Below are 16,683 nucleotides of genomic sequence, written 5' to 3'. Positions count from 1 at the left end.
ATGTTTGGTAAATATATTCTATGCATCATGTTTGGTAAATATATTCTACCGGTATGCATCATGTTTGGTAAATATATTCTCTTGCGGTACAAGAGATAAAATATTACAAATGAGTGGAGTACATTGGATTTCATATTAAACACGGATGACATTTGAATTCAAAATACCAGTAAAGGTCACAGTTATCATACTGATGAAAGATGAATGTATTCACCTCAGCTAGAATACACAAGTCATCACTGAACATTATACCGGTATTTCACAATCAAAAATAAGATAATATCAGGGGTCACCATGCAGACAATTTTGAACAGCCAATAACCAAACTTTACCAATATTTAAAGGACCAATGAAATGATTGTATAAGGATTCACTATTGTCACCCCGGATGTGATATTTTCATTTCTGCAGTCATTTACTGTGCACATTTGCAGGATAATTGATGAATGAAAGTATGACACTGGATAGGCTCTAAGAGTTTGACCAGTCAATTTTTTGTTTGCTTTTTGGAGATTGCCTGATCTTTAAGTGCATAAATAAACAAAGTATTTCACCCATCTCCTAGCTGAGACAGGATCTTCATTTGTGTAACATCCTTAGCTTACATGTATTTTTAAGGAGAACGATTTCAGTTTTGTTTCTGGTCCCCTGTTGTTATACTTTCAATACAAAAAGGAATACTTCATGCATCCAGTACTGCCAGCTGTGTCTAATACCAGATGCTAGGCCTGGCCTCCCTAACCTGTGCAAGGCTGCACCTAGTGTTAGGCCTGGCCTCCCTAACCTGTGCAAGGCTGCACCTAGTGTTAGGCCTGGCCTCCCTAACCTGTGCAAGGCTGCGCCTAGTGCTAGGCTTGGCCTCCCTAATCTGTGCAAGGCTGCACCTAGTGCTAGGCTTGGCCTCCCTAATCTGTGCAAGGCTGCACCTAGTGCTAGGCTTGGCCTCCCTAACCTGTGCAAGGCTGCACCTAGTGTTAGGCTTGGCCTCCCTAATCTGTGCAAGGCTGCACCTAGTGTTAGGCTTGGCCTCCCTAATCTGTGCAAGGCTGCACCTAGTGCTAGGCTTGGCCTCCCTAACCTGTGCAAGGCTGCGCCTAGTGCTAGGCTTGGCCTCCCTAATCTGTGCAAGGCTGCACCTAGTGCTAGGCTTGGCCTCCCTAATCTGTGCAAGGCTGCACCTAGTGTTAGGCCTGGCCTCCCTAACCTGTGCAAGGCTGCACCTAGTGTTAGGCCTGGCCTCCCTAACCTGTGCAAGGCTGCACCTAGTGTTAGGCCTGGCCTCCCTAACCTGTGCAAGGCTGCACCTTACGTGACAGGCTTGGCGTCCCTCACCTAGTGCCAGGCTGCACCTATAGTACCAGACCTGGTCATGAAAAGCATTCTCATCTCATGTTCAATCCATAAATCATGGATTTTGTCAGCAGCACAGAATTTTTTATCAATATTAAATGCCTATTGGAATTTAAACATTCTACAAAGTTATTCCAGTGCATACATGATACAGCAAAAATAGATGGAAAGACCGTTTCAAGGAATCTTCAAAATTCAAAGTACACACTACAATTGTTTGTGCAAACTACCTGAGAAATATGGCATATTTTAATATTCTACAAAGGCTGTGAAAACACAATTTTCTCTACTTGCTTCACATTATATCCACACAAACTGCAGATCAGGACAGATTTATACACTAATCAATCAACATGGTTGTTCCCTGGGTGACTTCTGTCAATTAAATCTTCAATTATTGAAAATTTCTACTGTCTCTGAATCTGTGAATTGATTAATGTTTACATCATCAAGCTAGGCCATCCTCTTCAGCTATCAACATAATAGTACATCATGTTAAACATATTTGAAGTCAGTACTTTCGTAGTTTTTTTTCCAGGTGTCGCATTTGAAAAACAAATCCTGATGTGGAAAGGAATTCAAAGTAAGCATTCTATATTACAGCTAGGGCCACAAAACATTAACTGAAAGAATAAAACAGCATAATACAGCCATACTAAGTACCGCTGCAGTACCATATGTTGTGTTCAATCTTGTGTATGATCACAGTTGTAACTCAACGCAGTAACCATAGTACTGTACATTTGAATTGCTAAATATATTTTGTAAAATATCATAAAATAAATTGCATCATTTGATTTCAAAGTGAAACAGTACAGAATGCATCACTAATACCAGTAAACGGTACGTGTTTACAAACTATCACACTTTTACGCAAAGATACCTGCAGTGAAGTGTATGACAGACGAGCGTTACCTTAGCCAAAACTCAAAAACCATGGAGGATCTAACTTGACAGATTATGATGCATCGGGGAACCACAGAGATGAACATATCAGTGTTTTTTGATTCATTTGCTTCATAGTAAATGTAATTTCCTTTTTAAAAACTCTTTGAAACCAGCAGAATATATCTGCAGACGTCAGTGATAGGATCACAGACTGCATGTATTAATGTACGTGCTGATCTGCCGTGCCTTGAAGTATGATACTGCAGACAGTTCAAAATACCAAATCTAATAATTTTGATACAGCACAGATAAAATTCCTATTATCTGCTTTGTAAATGTGTGACTTCAAAGTAAAAAAATAAAATTAGATACCAGTAAAATAAATTATTCTTCTTTTCAACTTAGTGATTAACAAACAATTGGATTAATCATCATGATAATAATAATGTGTCTGGCTGAATTTAGAATTGAATTTCATTATATTTAACACTGCATTTTGCAGAAAATTGGGTTATTTTCTAGGTCACAATAGCGCAATTAAAAGCGTTCGATTAATATTTATTGCCTGCAGATTTATGAATATGAATATGATAATTTGTACAGGTCCTTTGGTGTTTTTTTACCAATTCATCTCATTAATGATAATCACTATGTCCTTGATGTGTTACAATGCTGCATGTTATAAAAGACATAACACAGATCTCTGATAAACTCAGTGACGCTCTTTTTTTCAAAAGTGACCTTGAATTCATTTTCAATTCAAATAATTTGAAGCAGCAGATCATCAACTGCGCTATACAGTACACATGTAGTACATGATGCCAGTATCACGGAATGCGAACTGAAATGAGTTTTGCATATCATTTATCTCTGAACAACAGATATTATTTCATGTAATATGAAAATCATTCAAGGTGTTTAGAGCTGTCGTAGGGTTTTGCCTATGACACTTTCTGAATACATCATTAAAGACTGGAACTCACTTTTTTACTTCGGTACACACCTTGGCAGGTAAATACTCAACTTATATTACAATAGAACAGTTCGATATAATTTTGTTCCAGTACACAATGTTAAAACAGTGAAATGTGAGAACTAAATTTGTAATAGACTGGTCAAACGAGCAGGTAAACGTTATATCATGTTTCTGATTATTTCTTTTTCACTTCATTTCTGAATTAAAAATTGCAGCATACATCTCATGTTTTCAAGATAACAGTCTGTTGAGTGCTGTATTTTTCCCACCAAAATTTCAGTGCAACATTTAACAATTTTTATGAACTTTTCTATAATTTTTCTGATAATTTTGGACCAAATGAACACAACATTTCATTGGCCTCAGTTTTTTATCAAAAATTTTGGCAAAAATCTGACAAAAATTGACTTTGGCACTCAAAGGGTTAATAGAATTGTTGAGTTACATGTTGTGGGGCCCTCAAGATGATGGCAGACAGGGTCAGCGTATACAGTCAGCCCTTTAAAACATTTATTTTTGGGAGTAGAACAAAAAGCTGTATCAGCATTTCACAGACAGAAAATAATATGATGGAATTAAACACCAAAACTGCATGAGCTGACACACGAACATGGTGTAACCTATTGGCTGAATGCCCTTGAAATTGAGACTTTAAGTCCCCAGTCATGGCAACATTTAGAGGATGCACACTGAAGTAGACTCAATTCAGTGTGCAAATGTCGTGATCTACTGTTATACAATAGAGATACATGTAGAATTATCAGTCTTCATACACAGAAGCTTTGAGCATGTAATTATTAAATTCTTTACCAGTTATAACATGGTACTATGGTTACAGTTACCATGGTAACAGGGGAAATTATAGCCATACTTTGATAGTACACACACATGGATCATGCATGGCAGAATGATGACGTTGTATTAAAGATGAAATACTATCATCACAACATGGCATGCTTGGAATTTGTGCTTTAGTCTTTTAATCTGTATCACAAGCACTGATAAGAATGCAATGGCTTCTATCAGCCTTCTTAAGTCTCAGTGACACCACAGACTTACAAATTGCTCTCTTATACAGTTTTCTACATGACTAAAGTTTCACAAACAATGTATAAATTTCATGTTGTCTTACAGAAATTCTGAATCAGAAAAAATCCCAAGTTGATTCAGAGTTCAAAACATATTATTACAAAATGCAGACTGCATTTAAGTTAGCTTGGATTGTTGTATACATTGATAATATCACCATAAATTTCACAGTTATTTTTCTCATAAAAATAATTAAGATCATTAAATACTACATGATAAAGTCTGAAATTCACTCAAATGCATGAAATTTGCATAATTTATTCAATTTTATATTACTCAAGTTTACGGAAATTCATGCATTTAAGAATTACTGTGTACAATGGTAGGAATGCGACATTCCTAGATTAGAGGAATTATTACATTCCACACACTCACACACACACACACAGTGTCAAAAACATTATACCAACTCCATTTTTCATAATTCCGACAAGCTTTCCTCCTTTTCGTTAAAAATTAAAAAGATAACAGCGCACAAACAAAGATAGTCAATGCACCATTTTAATTTCTATGAACACATGTACCATTCATACAGACACCTCTGCCCGGCAGTGTTGCTGACACCATAACATTATCAACACTGTCTACTGTTCTATTATCCTTTGAATTAGAAAGATTAGAAGAAATAAATTCTAAATTTTCCTTGGTCTTTTTATCCAAGAAACAACTGCCTTTAATAAAAAATTATTTGTTATAACAAGTATTTTGACTGATTCAATGCGATATCTGTCTAATGTAGCTGTGCCATCAGTTCTGTTATTTTTGATCCATGCCAGCCTCCAATTCAACTTTCTACTAACAGGGCCATGCAGCACACACAGGGATGTAAAACTTTGATCAGAATAAATTTTGTACATGGGATGCAAATATTGGCTAATTTATGCATTTTTATTTCAGGAAATTATAACCAGAACACGATTGTGATGAAGAAATTACTCATTAACCGACGGTTACATTTACACTGAAAAGGAATTTGTGTTATGTTGCTGGGTTAAGAGACAATCACTAGAAAATCTGTGTATGAGATAACAATGTAAAATGATGCCCCACACACAGACAGCCATGTCACAGCTTAAAGCGACAGTCAATTTGATTAATTACATGTAATTACCGACAAGACCGCACTGTTGCCACTACATCCTATTTAATGCTTTCATGAAAGCAATATTGATCATAAATCATTTGTCTTGTTTTCTGATAAAATACAACACAGGGCACCTCTTCCCATTTATTGATATGAATTCCAATATTTCCCTAGAGAAGTTTTTGTGGCATTTTTTAACGTGAAATGTCACCTGTATCTGATAGTGCTACAAATTTATTTGATATTTTGTTAATATATAAATTTCAACTTTTAATGATATATTCATATGATCTACATAAATTATTGATTTATTGACATTTTAGACAGACCTTGTTGCTGTTCAAATGATACTTTCAAACAAGAAAAGACTATTTGTTGCTATTCAAATATAATTGCCACAGTAAAAAAAAGATATTTCATTCACATTCAAATTGCGTTTCTCCTTTACATTAAATTCAATGTTAGTGTGATACATTTGAAAAAATTCAAAAACAACAAAATGATCATTGTAATAATTGTGACAAAGTATAAAAAATAGTTTTATGGATGACCTTGATGGAGGACTAGAACCATAATTATCAAAACTTTAAGTTCCATCCAGATTTAGTTAAATTGGCTAGCATTAGTTATTACAATACTGTACTTTCATCAGTGAGATGATTTTGTTTTACTTCCTGAAATGATCCACTCATTTAGGTTAAAATTTGACATAGTTTTTAAAATAAATGGTATCTTTTTTATGTTAATATTGAGGAGTACATTACAACAATATACATTCTCAACAATTGTTTAAAACAGTTGATATCTAGTACAGCTTGTGATCACGATAGCTTGATCCTAAATATCAACGTTTTAAAATTGTTTCCCCTGATAATAAAACACAGCAAAACCATAGTATGTAGAGTTACTAGCTATTACTGGATAATGTTTCATGAGCTGGTATTCAACTTCCAGCTGTGCAAAGCAGTGTCCAAAATAACCATGGAATATCAATGAGATTAATGATCCATTGCTTTTTTAGGGAAATGTTATGACCGGTGTATTTGTAATAGCTGTGACCTTACACCCTTGAACCCTAAAATGCATATAAACAGGTTCAAATTCACCATTAAAGACAACACATTGGATCACAGTATTACTATGTACACAAAACGTTGTATAGATGTAGCAGGATGAAATTGTTTTTGGCAGATCAAAGATAAAAATAAAATTACCTTCCATTTAAAGTATCTCACTCTGTTGTACTATTTTCAGAAACATGACCAGCTTTGTCAAACAGTTGAATGAATTTTTAAATTTAAAGCCAGTCTCTATGGTAACAATATTTCTTTTCATCATATGCACAATTCAAAGATGCCCTTAAAGGTTTATTTCTTTCCAATCAATTTTTTGCAACCATTACAAAAATAGCTATACCCAGGAGCTATACCAACTATTTAACATACTATAAAAGGAAAAAATAATTAAATCATAGATACAACACAGGTGGCCCAGCATTCTACTGTCATCTACATGGTGTAACTGTTCATCTGCTGGTATTTAATTCATTCATTAACTACCATCTCATTTACCTAGCAAGAGATATGATATATATAGATGTACATTTCTCAGCAATCTACATGTACATCAATACGCTTTAATTGCTTCTTTGAATGCATTTTAAACATTCAATTCAATAAAATTAATAATTGCAGAACCAATGTTTTCAATCCGAGGCAAAATGTTGATGATTGCAAATTATTAAATATCAGACGGTATGACATCCTGTATTGGATTTATTCATTAATATTTATCGATTTATCTTTTTCAGGGTCACCGACAGGAATTATTCCAATGCAGGTAATAGAGGCAGGATGTAAATTAATTTCTATCACCTTTGTTTGGTAGACACCAGGGACTCAGTGGCCATAGCAGATGAAGTATTGATGGATTAAATGTACACTGCATAGAAACTATAAAACTGCTCATAAAATCAAAATGATATATTTTTTGTGATTTGTACTTTTTATGGCAGAATGGCATTTATTACCTGTAACCTGCAGCATATGAACAGTGATGTGTATAATGCTTGTAAATCCTGTATTCTTCATTTATTGCCAGAAAACACAGACATGTTGGTAAAAACAAAACTTCCATTTGAGAGTTTTTAAAGCAACCATCTGTCATGACATATGCTCTTCATTGCAGATATCAGTGACAATTAAACTGATATACTGCCAAGCTGAAGTGTTAATATGAATTCAAATCATCATGAACTCAACCTTACTGCTGAGGTAATCAAAGTCTGAATCTGACTGTCAACATATTTCCAATATTTCCAATAAAGAAGATCATATCTAATTAATAAAGCTGAGATTATTGTGGTTCAGACATTAAATTAATTAAAGGGAAAATTGCATTCTATAAAAATAAGAGTTATCAAAATCTTGCTGCGAGATGTTTTAGCTCAAGCTTGTATGCCCTATTGTTGGTTTCAGTTGCCTGGATTTTATGAAAATTTATTGTCTACTTGTGTTACAGAGTGTTACATGATTGAGAGTAAATTCCATTCTTCAATACCCATGATTCAATTGTTGATGAGTTGGTTCCCTGATGTGACAAGCTAATGGAAGCATAAACCATTTTTACTTTGAGATTTCAAAATGATCTGGGTCAATGTTTTTGTCAACTAAAATACCTGTATGTATACATTACTATTATTTATTATTATTATTATTATTATTATTATTATTATTAATCTTTAATTAAACTCGATAACTCCATAGGTGAAACACCTCTTTTAGTGGAGGTCGAATAGACAAAAGAAAGTCATAAAACACTTTACAGCACAAACATGAAAACACAAAGAACACAGAAACAAATATATAAAAAAAAAACTACGAAAAGGCATCAGACAAGTAAGTATTATACAAAAAGTTGTTACAAGATTTCTTAAAACTAGTCAGTGACTCAGAGTCCCTCATTGATTTTGGGAGATAAATTAGGTGAAACAAAAAAATTGCGGTGTTCCAATAACCCGTCCTACCCTATTTTTAACCTGCGACCATAACCTTTTTAGAGCTATGTAAACATGGAAGTAAAAAAGAAAGAAAAAACCCATGAGTTCATTACTTGGCATTTGATTTTTGCTTGAATGAGGATGTCTTCAATGTTTTTTATATGTATGATCAATTTTTCTGAAAATGTTGTGGCCAGTGTTTGACCGCCTTGAACCCCTGAAAAATGCATATTTAAAAATAAAAATATTTTGGACAAAAAAAAATTCCTGCTGACCTACCTACCCTATTTTTGAGAACCATATCATTGCAACAGCACAATTTATTATTTTTTTTGCCTTAGTGTTCATGAAATTTCAGTGGCAGTTCAAATGTGAATCTGAAATTGAGTTTATTAATGCAACTGATACAGCCCAACATATGACTACTGGTATTTCATATGCACAGCACTGTGTCCTCCAAAAGCCCCTGAAAATAAAATCCTACTGGGATGAAATATCTTTGATGAAGTAATCAAAAATTTGCATAACAAATTCTACTTTTAGCTTCACATGAAATTTGTATCATTTACTACATAGAATTGCAATACACTAACAGTGTAACATAAATGCTGTAATTTTGACGTATTGGGAGATAAATGTAATAAAAACATGATGTCATACTTTGGAACTCTACATGACAGTCAAAATGGGTCCAAAATATGTCCAAATTATGCAAACTTTATCAACATCTTGAATTTTAAAATTTTGGAGGAAGTTATTCTGATTTCAAGGTTAGTGAACAATGTGTGTGGAGAAAGAGATATTTGAAGATTTATGAAGAAAATGCATAAGGAGACATTTATATATCATGCAAATGTTTTTCAGAAATGTAACTTCAAAATTGTCAAAGCAACATTTTACTTAACTTGTACAGTAAGATATTAAGGGGGGGGCAATGTGTTAAATTTAACCACAATACATAATGCATGGTCACACAAACTTATAAGTAGTTGTCTGGGCAGTTTTTCTAAGTAAACAGACATCAGTATGTGTACACACAATATACTAACATGCACAGTATATGTGTGTATTATATATATAAATATATATATATATATATATATATATATATATATATATATATATATATATATATATATATATATATATATATATATATATATATATATATACACACTGAAGGTCCACATCTTGTATCAATTGATGATTGATTGACACACCTCCAATCCATTCTATCACGTCAAATGTCCCTCAGAAAGTGATAATATCATATTTTCAATTACAAAACTTGATTCAATTCAATTCTTCCACACATTGCCCTCAGGTGGTGTCTCACTCATACAGATGGTATAATGAGCTCACTGCTAGTCATGTCATCAAAAGCAAGCCTTTACCTGATAACTTTCCATATTGACCGTTTCACCAAGTGGAGGCCAAGTATATTCACAGTCAAATCTCTCACAAATTTGAAATACACAGAAGTTAACACACAACTATATTCAGAAGAATACATTAAATTTTCCTCATACATCTTTTATCATAAACGTAAAAAACTCTACCGTTACATCTATTACCTACAAACATGTTTTACATAAATTAAACATCTTTTAGCAAGACAAATCTTCTGCATAAATAAAAATAAATTGTTATTGATTATTTATTATAATCATTAATTAAATAAATAAATTAAAATTATCACGTAAAGTTAACTTCATCAATAGCTGTGGGTCCATAGCTGTGGTGTTTTCAGACGGGGTTCCTGCCTTTTACAGGCTGGTTTTGACTTTTACGATTTAACCCGCCTCCAAAACAAGTCAAAACCAGCCCGTAAAAGGCAGGAATCCAGTCTAAAAACACCACAGCTATGGACCCACAGCTTACTTCATCAATTGGTCTACTGTCACACATCTTAGTAGCATTTTCTAGTATTTCTACTTATGTTTCAATCAATGATTGATTGCATGTCTTAACATAAACAAGTAAAATTGAGCAAACGGCAATAAATCTTAAAAACATTCGTCTAATTGAGTTCTAAACACAAAAACTTTTCTTTCATTCAATTATTATAGTTTGCATTGTAAATGGCAAACAGTTCGAGTGTTCATTTTAGAAAAAGTGGTTTATGAGATGTTGAATAGTATCAAATGTGAAGCTACTTTCAAATTACAATATAAGGCCAAGGATATTTGCCCCCGCAGTGGAGAGAAGGCCAAGGATATTTGCCCTGAAGGCCAAGGATATTTGCTCCACACTGGAGAGAAGGCCAAGGATATTTGCCCAACAGTGGAGTGATGGCCAAGGATATTTGCCCCAGGCCAAGGATATTTGCCCCAGAGTGGAGACAAGGCCAAGGATATTTGCCCCAGAGTGGAGACAAGGCCAAGGATATTTGCCCCACAGTGGAGCCAAGGCCAAGGATATTTGCCCCACAGTGGAGCGAATAAGAACTGAAAAAAGGTTATGACTCTCCTGACCACAATCTGCATAATTATCAATTCTGCGGACTGAAACAATACTCATTATAATATACTTTGCATGAAGATGTCAAAGTTCAAGCATAGGTGTTCAGAAGATCATTTCCATAGCAACACAGAGCAGTCATCATATGTACCCAAACTTCAGTAATGTCGTTCAATTCTCGACCGCGGGGCGCGTCAGTAGGTGAAACGCATACAAGCGAGGAGAATGAGAGATCCGACAATTCAGAAGAGCGAATGTCAAGAAATTGTGTGGAAAAAAGCAGAACTAAAAGTTATGTCATTTATGTATATTGAAACTTTGAATATTGGTACATGATTGAAAAATCTGAACTTCCCACGGCGCTGTGACACAAAAATGACGTAAGAACCCACAAGTACCCGGATGACCCGTGGTCGAGAATACATGTATTATAAATACTTTAGAGTTTTACCAGTACATGTAATACAAATATATATTGTTAATTTAAAATACATTAATATATTTTGTGTTGTTTCAAGTGTATGATCGATCTTGAAATCATAACAGTCCTTTTGTGTTCCAGAATATCCTTAATATGCTGTAGCTCACAGCTACAGGAACTAGAAATGATACTGATATGCCAATGGTATACAATTATAACAACTCTTGATAAGACAAATGGGAAAATAGACACTTTGAAACAGTTTCCAGTCCAGGGTATCTAGTACATCTTGAATGTTCAAACTCCAACAGTCACACGATTTGTTATTTATTAAATAAAATTAAGTCAGACCATGATCCTAACAAATATCTCACACATAGTAAGGATATAACCAACACGTTCAATAACTACTTTGCTGATATCGGTAATAAGTTGTCATCACAAATAACCTGTAATGTCAGTTTCTATGATTTCCTCGAATGGGTGATTATGGCTTTGCTATAATCATTGTTAACGTCTGGGAGGACACGGAGAGAAGGGTTTAGACCTTGACATATGTGGGTCACCATGCGCCACCTACTACCACTAGCTGGATGCACTTATGACGTAACCTATCTACCAACTGCCCCCTTCACCGTTATCTAAACAATTTGCGTCACCCTCTCCACGTCACTATCCATGCGCATATCAGTGTGAGCAAAGCTATAGCTCGTCCATTTCAACTTCTGCCACGCTCAAGTTCACACCACAAAATCTACATCAAGACACCACGGGAGACCCTCTACGTAACACTCGTACTAAGGTACTCGTGGCTGGCTAACATTTGACACAGGACTCTGTTCTCGCTGGACAATTCCAACGATGGAATGGCCCTACACGAACTATAGAGACATGAAACACTAAGAACAATGAACATATACTATGAGACAATTCCCAGTGGCGCATGGTCACCAGGGGGAGGGGGGGCGGGGGGGGGGGGCTGTGTACTGCCGCACCGCAGTCATACATGCCCGCGGTTCGGCCACAATTTGGGGGGTACTGTCATGGGTCTGCTGCGGGCGGCCGGTAACACGTTGCCCGATGCACGGTAGCCAGAGCCCGGTACCGCCATTCAGGCCGCTATGACGCCTCGTCGCCCCTGCCATGGCAGTGCATGCATAACCCCGGATTTCGGCCAAACACTTGTCTCCGTGTCATTCCTTTGCGTTAATGGGTGATTATGGCTTTGCTATAATCATTGTTAACGTCTGGGAGGACACGGAGAGAAGGGTTTAGACCTTGACATATGTGGGTCACCATGCGCCACCTACTACCACTATCTGGATGCACTTATGACGTAACCTATCTACCAACTGCCCCCTTCACCGTTATCTAAACAATTTGCGTCACCCTCTCCACGTCACTATCCATGCGCATATCAGTGTGAGCAAAGCTATAGCTCGTCCATTTCAACTTCTGCCACGCTCAAGTTCACACCACAAAATCCCCGCCCACCCTCCGCAAAAGAAAAAATAAATAAATAAATAAATAAAGCCTCGCTGCAGGCTAGCAGCTCACAATAAAAGATATTGTACGTCTTTATACTGCTTACTTTATACAATAAAGTTCCAGGGGGGTACTGTCATGGGTCTGCTGCGGGCGGCCGGTAACACGTTGCCCGATGCACGGTAGCCAGAGCCCGGTACCGCCATTCAGGCCGCTATGACGCCTCGTCGCCCCTGCCATGGCAGTGCATGCATAACCCCGGATTTCGGCCAAACACTTGTCTCCGTGTCATTCCTTTGCGTTAACATAGTCTATCGAACTCTTTCTTTTTCTGTCCTATCAGCGAACAAGATGTCAGGGAAATAATTCTCAAACTAGATACTCAAAAAGCGTATGGCCATGATGAAATTCACCCAAAACTTGTAAAAGATGCTGTTGATTATATATCAAAGCCACTCGCCTATTTGATAAATCGTTCTCTTTCTAATGGTAGTTTTCCCGATAAATTAAAAGTTGCAAAGGTTATTCCTGTCTTTAAGAAAGGGTCAGCTCATGAAGTTTGTAATTATAGACCTATTTCTCTTTTATCTATTATTAGCAAAATATATGAAAGTGTAGTAAATAAACAATTATGTGCCTTTCTGGATAAGTACAATATTCTAGTAGACAGTCAGTATGGTTTTCGAAAACGACATAGTACAAAACTTGCCTTAGCTGACCTTACAAATGAGATTGCACAACAGATCGACCATGGCTGTATTACACTTGGAATATTCATTGATCTGAAAAAGGCCTTTGATACAATAAACCATGAGATCTTATTATCCAAATTACATCATTATGGGATTCGTGGACCTGCGCATGACTGGTTTAAATCCTATTTGCATAACAGGCGTCAGTTTGTACATATGAATGGTTGCTCCTCAGATAGCCGACATATTTCATGTGGAGTTCCTCAAGGCTCAATACTCGGGCCACTTCTTTTTCTAATCTACATTAATGACATCCACAAATCTTCTTCTATGTTCCAATTTAGATTATTTGCTGATGACACAAGTTTATTTCATTCACTTAATTCTTCACGTCTCAACTTAAATTCTTTAACCAGCGAAATTAATAAAGTTTCTGATTGGTGTAAAGCCAATAAACTTACGATAAATATAGACAAAACTAATTATTTGGTTTTCAAATCACCATATAAACATATTTCCGTTGAAGGTGATTTGTCTATTAGTAATGTACAAATTGAACATGTTCCTCATGCTGTGTATCTTGGTGTTTCACTGGATCCTTCCCTCTCATGGAAATACCATATAAATAAGATTGTCAACAAAATTAGCCCAAAAGTTGGTATATTTTCATACTTAAGATATTTTTTACCGAAATCTGTAATGCTTTTGTTGTACAATTCTTTAATATTACCTCATATGAGCTATTGTATCGAAATCTGGGGTAATGCCTTCAAATCTTTCATTGACCCACTTCTAAAACTTCAAAAGAAGATTGTGCGCTTACTAACATTTTCAAAGTTCTGTGAACTAGTGAACCTTTATTTAAAAACTAGGTATTCTGGATATTCATAAATTATTCAAATATCAGATATGTACATTCATTTATGACTTATATGATGACCAATATGCACATTCAATCGATCGGTACGCTTCATGTGCTTCTCACTCATATTTCACTAGGTCTGTGAATAATGAAAATTTTTTGTATCCAAAGGTAAATTTACACAGAACAAAACATAACATTACGTATTCGATTGCAAAGTGTTGGAATGATATCCCGGTCTCCATAAAGTTAAGCAGGTCAAGAAATTCTTTCAAGCGGGCCCTGAAAGCCTTCCTTCTCGGTAGAGTCTAAACTCTTTTTTACTGAGCGACTGTACTTTTATTACCTTTATATTTAAAATTATTTGCATCAAATTATCATTTCTTATATTATATTTTAAATTTGTTCACCTATTCACCTTTCGTGTGTTTTTTTGCTGTTTTAGTCTATTGTGATTGAACTTTGATGACTGGGCCAAGGACTAGATTAGTTCTTGAAGAACTACTTCCTTGGTCCTCACCAGATCTTGTGTGTGTGACTTTTTTCCATAAAAATAAAACCATTTTTTTGGTGTTTTTTTATCAATCTCCTGATTTTTTACTTATTGTAAGTTTTTTTTATTTGTTTATTACATTCGCATTTGTATTATAATTTCTGGTGAAATGAATAAAATTATTATTATTATTATTATTAAAATTATTATTAAATTATTAAATTTCGTACTTGAATTTCGCATATGATTTCATTCATAGGACATGCACCAGCTCGTGTCTCCGATCAACGTGAACTCAGCCGGCCTGTAGTGTTACGATTACGTTTGCGAGACTGGAAACATATGGGCATCATTCGTGTCGTTCGCTTTCGCTTGTTATTATTCGATCACAACTCTCTCGCTGCGTCGTAAAATTTGTTATGAACAAATAAATAAATTTGTAACAGGTTACGGAAGCCGTAAAAGAATGTATGTATGTTATCCGATACCTCACGGCACGTTTCCACTCGAGGCCGGCGAAATGTATTGTTAATTGTTATGTATTGAGAGTTTTGCCGAAGGAGAGCAAAGTCAACTATGGATCTAGCTCGAAGTAAAAATAAAGCTGACATTTTAGTTACAACCGCGGCAAAGCAAGTGCATAGGTAACTGATTGTAATACAAACACTAGTAGTAATTAATATGTAGTCTAACTTCGCCTAGTTTATCTATACTTTGTCGCTGTCAGTAAGAAATCTCAGCAGGGTGGCGTTAAATGGTACTGTCTTCAGGAAGTCCATGCCAAGTTGATTTCTTATATTTACGTTAATGGCAAGGAGACTTCTCATATCTAAACCAAGCACCCCGTGGTTTATTAGCTCTTTATCAGTAAAATAAAGATGCCGCTTCTATACTTTAAGGTTTTCCAGTACTTGTTGCTATTGTAGTTTCTGTTTGTATTACAATCAGTTATCTATGCACTTGCTTTGCCGCGGTTGTATTTGTCACAAAATATATCTGTAGCCAACAGTAGGAGAGATAACAATATAAAGTCAACTGTGGATGCATATTTACACCATGCATCAGTCAAGAAAACGCCAAACGGGCCTCACTGTAATCACCCAGTGTTATCGTCCTGTCGCATATCTGACTGCCGGGCGTTCGGTTACATCTGTCAATGGGTAATATATTCGCCAACCAAAGCAAACATATTTGTGATTAAACTTCGCTGATCATCGCATATTGTCGCAATTTTCAATTTCAAAATAGAATATCACATACATCACCTACTTGTAGGCGACACATATGTAGAAAAATATGTCCGATAAAACGATGTCCTGGGAATTAAATACAAGTCGTTTCCCTTCGTACTGATCAGCTGCCGAATCCGAACGGATGACTTTACACTGTACACAGGGCCATTCAGATATACCTGGATCATCACACGGGGATCATCATCATCAACTGACGAACATGATGAAACCTCATATTTGATACATACCTTGAACTCGATAAACACAAAATGGTAGCAGCAAATTTAGGAGAAATGACCTAAGGCCTCACAGCCAGTCACGAACGAATGAACGACGTCGTTGTCAGTGTGCAAGTGATGGAGCAATTGAAAATAATTGAAGAACCGAGACAGAGTCGATTTCGTCGCACAGCGCCATCTTGTACCAGGAATATAAAATGTCAAGTGACGTCACTAATTGATGGCGTTCGATCGACTGAGCGAGAGGGCGACACGCTGCCGTAGCCTGTGAGAACTGCAGTGGTCGATTTGATGGGGTGGGGTGGGGAATATATACTTTATTCCTTATCTTTTTTCTAAATGTCAGATTTTCATAATGTGCTCTTCTATAAGTGGCTGCCTTTAAACGTCGTTGGAACATTATAGAAGAAGCGT

At 35.8% G+C, this 16,683-nt stretch overlaps 1 protein-coding gene across 1 annotated transcript in view; it reads right to left on the bottom strand.

The window, feature by feature from the left end:
- The window catches only part of LOC139146176 (glutamate receptor ionotropic, NMDA 1-like), a 56,726-nt gene extending 40,274 nt beyond the window's left edge, over positions 1-16,452 (bottom strand). The window contains exon 1 of the mRNA XM_070717589.1: positions 16,279-16,452. The gene's annotated coding sequence lies outside the window, so the exon portion shown is untranslated. The remainder of the gene's footprint in view (positions 1-16,278) is intronic.
- Between the last annotated feature and the right edge of the window lie 231 nt (positions 16,453-16,683).

Source organism: Ptychodera flava, chromosome 1 (genome assembly GCF_041260155.1).
Source record: "Ptychodera flava strain L36383 chromosome 1, AS_Pfla_20210202, whole genome shotgun sequence".
NCBI lineage: Eukaryota > Metazoa > Hemichordata > Enteropneusta > Ptychoderidae > Ptychodera > Ptychodera flava.
The sequence above is the reverse complement of the archived record's forward strand: the minus strand, read 5'-3'. Positions and strand labels throughout refer to the sequence as shown.